Here is a 6,330-nt window from a genome sequence, read left to right as displayed (position 1 = left end):
TATATATGTATGTGTGTGTATATTGTGTTTGTATGTGTGTGTGTGTATATATATATATATACACATATTACTATATATAATATGTATATATATTATAATATATATAGTAGCAGCTAAGTGTGGTGCTGCACACCTTTAATCCTAGTACTCAGGAGGCAGACGCAGGAGGATCTTTGTGAGTTCAAGACCACCATCGTCTACGTAGTGAGTTTCATACCAGCCAGAGCTACAAGTGAGACCTTGTCTTTAAAAATATAAAAAGTAGTAATAGAAGCTGCTCATGTTTTATTTTAAAATTACTTTTTAAAATATTTATTTGTGTATATCAGGGTGAGAATGATGTGTTATGGTGCCCGTGGAGTCTAAAAGAGAGCATTGGATACCCTGGAATTGGAATTACAGGTGATAGTGAACGGGGTGCTGAGAATTGAACTCAGGTCTTCTGTAAGAGCAGCAAATACTCTTAATTGCTGAGCCTTCTCTCCAGCCCCCTACTCATGTTTTTAATGTTAAAGTCAAAAGAAATTACATTCGATGACTAAATTGAGTAGAAAAATGATATTTTCTGTATCTCTTTTTTTTTAATGTAACAACTAATTGTTAATTTCAAGAATTTGTTCTGCTGAGAGGTGGTGGTGCATGCCTTTAACTCCGACACTTGGGAGGCAGAGGCAGGCTAATCTCTGAGTTTGAAGCAATCCTGGTCTACAGAGTGAGTTCCAGGACAGCCAGTACTACAGTGAGACTCTGTATCAAAACAAAACAAAAAAACTGTGTAAGAACATTTGCTGATGAGGCTTCTCTTGAGGTGGGAGTCTCAGGCTAAGTTGCATTGGTCCTGAGATCTAGGAAGGCCAGTCAACTCTCCCTGGTTATATGCAAGGCAGTTCTGGATTAGGTGTTGGATCTGTATTTTCCAGACATATGTTTGTGTTTCCAGTGTTTCACAGGGCATGGGGAGAAGGGTGTGAATGGACCAGTAGGGAAGGGGAATATAGTAACCCCAAAAGGGGTGTGCACAATTTTACTGTGTACTCACACAAAGTAGGTACTAGTACTTAAGACACTATTGTCTTGAAGTGTTTTCAGTCTTGTAGTAGAATCATGCAAAACACATGCATGGCTGGTTAGGAGTGTTTGAGAATGCAGTCTTGAGAATCAGGTAATCCTGGTTCCAGACCTGGCTATGTCACTTCTAGTCATGTGACCTTTACTAGTTATATAACCTTCTGGAACCTATTTCTCATTCTTAAAATAAAGTAATAGTGCCTGTCTCAATAAATTATAACATGGTCTATAGAGAAAAAATACATAGGCTAAAACAAAATATAGTTGTGTGTATTCCCATGGTAGCATGCCCAAAGAGTATCATTAGCTAAATACTAAACATTTTACTTACTGTGCCCTTGTTATTAAAATACAAAAAACCTTCTGTAGTACAAAAAAAAAAAAGGTATGAAAAGAATATGTACTGGCTGTGAAGTGTAAATTAAAAGGAATTTCATTTCCTCTGTCACTTTCAAAAATTATTAGTTGTCATTTAAAATTAGTATGCTTTTCATTATTGATTGATCATTTACATACTTATTTGTATATCTGGAGATTAACACAGGATCTTGTACATGTTAGGTAACTACTCTAAACCTCTACACTGAGCTAAACCCCAGCCTTTCTTTCGAGACATTGTCTCAATATGTAGCTCAGGTTGGCCTCAAATCCATGATCTTTTACCTCAACCTCTGGAGTGTTGGGATTATAAGCATGTACTACCACAGCTGGCTAATTGAAAAGAAAAGAAAATCTTTTACCTTGGACTTCTGACAGGACTGAAACATTCTATGTGAATAGTGCTCAGCATTGGATCTGCCTCCCAGGAAACCAGTGGATCAGTGCTAGTACAGGTTATTGTTGGAGACGGCAGCTGGAGTGGAAGGCTCCTTGACTATTTGGTCCTTCACAGCAGAAATGGGTATTGGTGATGAATTTCTTAGGTCAGTTGCTTTCCCAAGTGTAGGATCTTGGTTATCAAGTGTGAACTAAGAGTCTATGATCTTAGCTGTCTTCATGTTTAGTAGGTCAGATACAGACCTGAGCTCAGCCGAGTGTGCCAGCACACAGGAACCTCCCCTTCTTTGTCTCTCTGTCCCTCCTACCCTGTTCTCCTTGGAGAACAACAGTGCTTGTTTTACCTTAGAGAGATGTGTCAAGTTGTGCCTATCTTAAAAGATTTTTCTGGGGCTAGAAAGGACTGGCAGGGGAATGTTCAACTATTTTAGTACCCAGAGTTACTGTTAGGTATAGAAATTAAAAGGGGGATGGTTTGAGAGTATGCTGTGGGAGGAGCACGGAGTTAGGGTCTTGGTTTTGTGGCCCAGCGTTGCCTTTAACCTTTTTTTTTTTTTTTCCCTGAGAAGGGTTTCTCTGTATATTCCTGGCCATCCTGGAACTCACTCTGTTGACCAGGCTGGCCTCAAACTCATAGAGATCCACCTACCTCTGCCTCCCAAGTGCTGAGTTTTAAGGTGTGCACCACCACTGTCCAGCAGCCTTTAGCTTTTTAAAAATTGTTTTTATGTGTATGAGTATTTTGCCTATATATATATATATATATATATATATCTGTATACAACAGGCATGTAATGACTGGAGGCCAGAAAAGGGTGCCAGATCCTTCAGAACTGGAAAAAAAGTTAGTTGTGAGCTGCCATATGGGTGCTGGAAGTCAAACCAGGTCTTCTGGAGAAGCAGGCAGTGTTCTTAACTTCTGAGCCACTTGCCCCCCTTTTCTTTTTTTAATTTTTAATTGTAGCCCTGGGTGGTTTGGAACTCTCAGAAACCACCCTAGTACAGAGATTACAGGTGTGTGCCACTAGGCCCCTCCTGACAGGATACTATCTATCAGGCTTTGTGCTAGCCATTTCCTGGACTTCGGTATTTAAGAACCAAGCAATTAAAGTCTCTAAATGTGGAAAGGCAACAGCTTGCTGTGCTGAGAGTCAAGGCACCTAGACTACAGTCTTGTTGGCTCATCTTCAACTGAGGAAAGGGTGTTAGTTAGATTGTTGCTAGTCTGACTGTGAGATTTGAAGGCTGATTTAAGTATTCTCCAAGTATTTGTTGAATTGAACACCTTTAAAAGGATTAAGAAGGAAATAATCACTTACATGATTACTAACTGAAATTAGCAACACAAAAAAGTTTCTTCATTCATACACATGTAAACATTATTTTTTTTTTAAAAAAAATGAAGCCTAGGGGAGATAGAGGCAGGCAGATCTCTGTGAGTTTGAGATAAGTCTGGTCTACAGGGTGAGTTCCAGGACAACCAGGGCTATATAGAGAAACTCTTTTCTCCCCCCTAAAAAAAGGTGGGGGGGGGGGGGAAACAAACAACCACAACAACAAAAAGACGAAAAGAAATTAAAGCATAGTATAGTCTCAAATTTGCTGCCTAAAATGTGTGATTTTCTTTTAATGGACTAGTATGAAGGCTACCTTTTATTTTTGTGTTGGAATATGGATCCTCACATGAGCATCCTGAGTGCTGAACCAGTAATAGCTTGTGAACTATTTTTGAGCTCAGAAGAGAAAGAAAACTATTCTGTGGTATAGAAAAGGCTAAGACAAAGAGAAAGGTGGTCTGCCGTCAGTCTGTTTCCCTCTATAGAAACAGCAGAGGCTTTCACATTGGGCAGCAGCACTTCCCTGTGTTTATTGAACTGAGGAGTGACTTGACCTTGGTCTGGTGGGAACGGAAGGGCGTTTTTACAGTTTCTGTGCTTGCTTCTTTGGCCTGCCCCTTAGTGGAATGATGCAGGGTTTTCTGCCCTTCTCCCTTCCCTAGTTTTTATAGTCTATACTGCTGGCAGTTATAAGGGCTGCTCAGAGCCTGGAAGCAGTGGCTTCAATGGAGCAAGTGCAGCCCTTCTGAACTGTTACAATTAGTTGTGCCTGGAATGAGCATTGATCATTCATTCATTTAGTCATTTATTTATCATTCATATATACCCCAGCAATGCATGGGCAGCCGTTTATGGGAGTTTTCCAGTTGTTCCTATCCTGGGCAGTCCTAGATGTTTGTGTTATTGTCATACCCAAGGTTCCACAGTCTTCGTTTATGCTGCCTTCCCAGTGTTTTTTGGGCCTTCCTCTTCGACCTTATCCTGTGCACTCCAGTGAACATTGAACCTTCATAAAACATTCTCAGATTTCTCTTTGTAAAGTAATAAATAAAAATTTTAGTTATTCTCTTTGAGTGTGACACACATGCACGTGTGCATTTTCACATGCTACAGCATATATGTGTAGGTCAAAGGACAACTTGAAGGTATCAGTTCTCTCTTACCATCTGGGTCCTGGAAATAGAGCTCAGGCCCTCAAACTTGGTGGCAAGCACCTTCACCTACTGTGAAGAAAAATTGCTCTGTGGATAAATCATTTGTTATAACTCCACAGAGTTGTACACACATACAAATACACACACAGTCTCTTCTCGCTTGTGGGCACATTTGTGTACATGGCACTTGAGTGCCACCTCTCATGGATTGTATATACAACAATAATAAGTAAATGGTTTTAATAGGAGAGTTCCTGGAAGGGCATTGGATGGAAAGCCAAGCAGCATGGAGTTCACTTGAAAGGGACAGTTCTGGGGACCTTGGCAGTAGCGGTATTAAGGCTTTCTTTCTATAGTGTTTCCCTCTTTTTTTTATAAACCACATCTTTTTTTTTTTTTTTTTTTTTTTTTTTTTTTTTTTTTTTTTTTTATAAACACCAGTTAGCAAGATTGTCAGAACTTCATCACAGCCTCCCCCAGCTTCTTCCTTTTGTGGCATCTCTGGCACTCTGTCTTAGATTCTTACACTAGTTTATTCCTAAGAGGTATCTATGCTTGTTCCGAATAAGCCTGTTCTTAGCAAAGCAGCCAGAATGAGCAGAGAAATGTATGTCAAAATGTGCTGCTCTTAGAATCCTTCTGGACTTCCCATCAACCTCTTAGGAAAACCTGGCCTGTTCATCTCCTTCCTTCCTTCCTTCCTTCCTTCCTTCCTTCCTTCCTTCCTTCCTTCCTTTCCTTTCCTTTCCTTTTCTTTTCTTTTTTTTTAGTTCAGAAAAATCATGTAATTGACAAAGTTTATATAAAATTATAGTGCCAGACATAATTCTACTTATTTAATTGGTTAACTTTTTATTTCTTTGAGCTGCCAAGGACACAGTTGATGTTTGAAACTGGATATTTGTGTACATACCTTTGAGGTACTGGTGGTCTCTGCATTATCTAAGGTCTTTTTTTTTTTTAAATTTATTTAGGGGCTGGAGAGATAGCTCAGCGGTTAAGAGAGAGTACTGGCTGCTCTTCCAGAGGTCCCGAGTTCAATTCCCAACAACCACATGGTGGCTCACAACCATCTGTAATGAGATCTGACTCCCTCCTCTGGCTTCCAGGCATGTGTGCAGGCAGAATAAATAAATTATGTATACAACATTCTGCCTGCAGGCCAGAAGAGGGTGCCATTACAGATAGTTGTGAGCCACCATGTGGTTGCTGGGAATTGAACTCAGGACCTCTGGAAGATCAGCCAGTGCTCTTTAACCTCTGAGCCATCTCTCCAGCCCCTCTTTTTGTTTGTTTGTTTTAGACAGGGTTTCTCTGTGTAACAACCCTGGCTCTCGTGGAACTCAGTAGACCAGGCTGGCCTCAAACTCATAGAGATCCACCTGCTTCTGCCTCCCGAGTGCTGGGATTACTTGCCTGGCTTTCATCTCCTTTCATCTCTTTATTTTCTGCTCCATCAAAGCTGGAATCGTTAGGGAGTCTCTTGCCTGGCCTTCATTTCTTCTCAGAGCCTTTATTACACTTTTTCTTTTGCATACTGTCCTTTCAGACTGTTGTCAAGGCTTACTCTGTCACCCACCTTCAGTGAAGCATTTCATTTTGGTGGGGGGACAGGGTCTTGTGTAGCTCAGGGTAGCTTTGAACTCTTTTTTCCTCCTGCCTCTATCCTGAATGTTGGAATTATAGGCACACACCCCTATGCCTGGGTTCTGAGGTTTTCTCTAACCACCTTCTTTAACTAAAACTACTCCATTGCCCATCTGGTTTTTTTGTTTGTTTGTTTTGGTTTTGTTTTTGGTTTTTTGAGACAGGGTTTGGCTGTCCTGGAACTAGCTGTTGTAGACCAGGCTGGCCTCGAACTTACAGAGATCTGCTTGCCTCTGTCTCCCAAGTGCTGGGATTAAAGGCGTGCGCCACCACTGCCTGGCTGCCTATCTGTTTCACTTGCTCTATGTTTCCCCATAGTGCATGGCATCATCTGCTATACTGTATGG

The 6,330-nt window shown here is 40.8% G+C and overlaps 1 protein-coding gene across 4 annotated transcripts in view; it reads left to right on the top strand.

The window, feature by feature from the left end:
* Ppp1r13b (protein phosphatase 1 regulatory subunit 13B) overlaps nucleotides 1–6,330 on the top strand; it is a 78,813-nt gene that overhangs the window by 16,706 nt on the left and 55,777 nt on the right. The gene's annotated exons all lie outside the window — the stretch shown is intronic.

Source organism: Microtus ochrogaster, chromosome 1 (assembly GCF_000317375.1).
Source record: "Microtus ochrogaster isolate Prairie Vole_2 chromosome 1, MicOch1.0, whole genome shotgun sequence".
Taxonomy (NCBI): domain Eukaryota; kingdom Metazoa; phylum Chordata; class Mammalia; order Rodentia; family Cricetidae; genus Microtus; species Microtus ochrogaster.
Note: the sequence above shows the minus strand (reverse complement) of the source record. Positions and strands in the feature narration are given on the sequence as shown.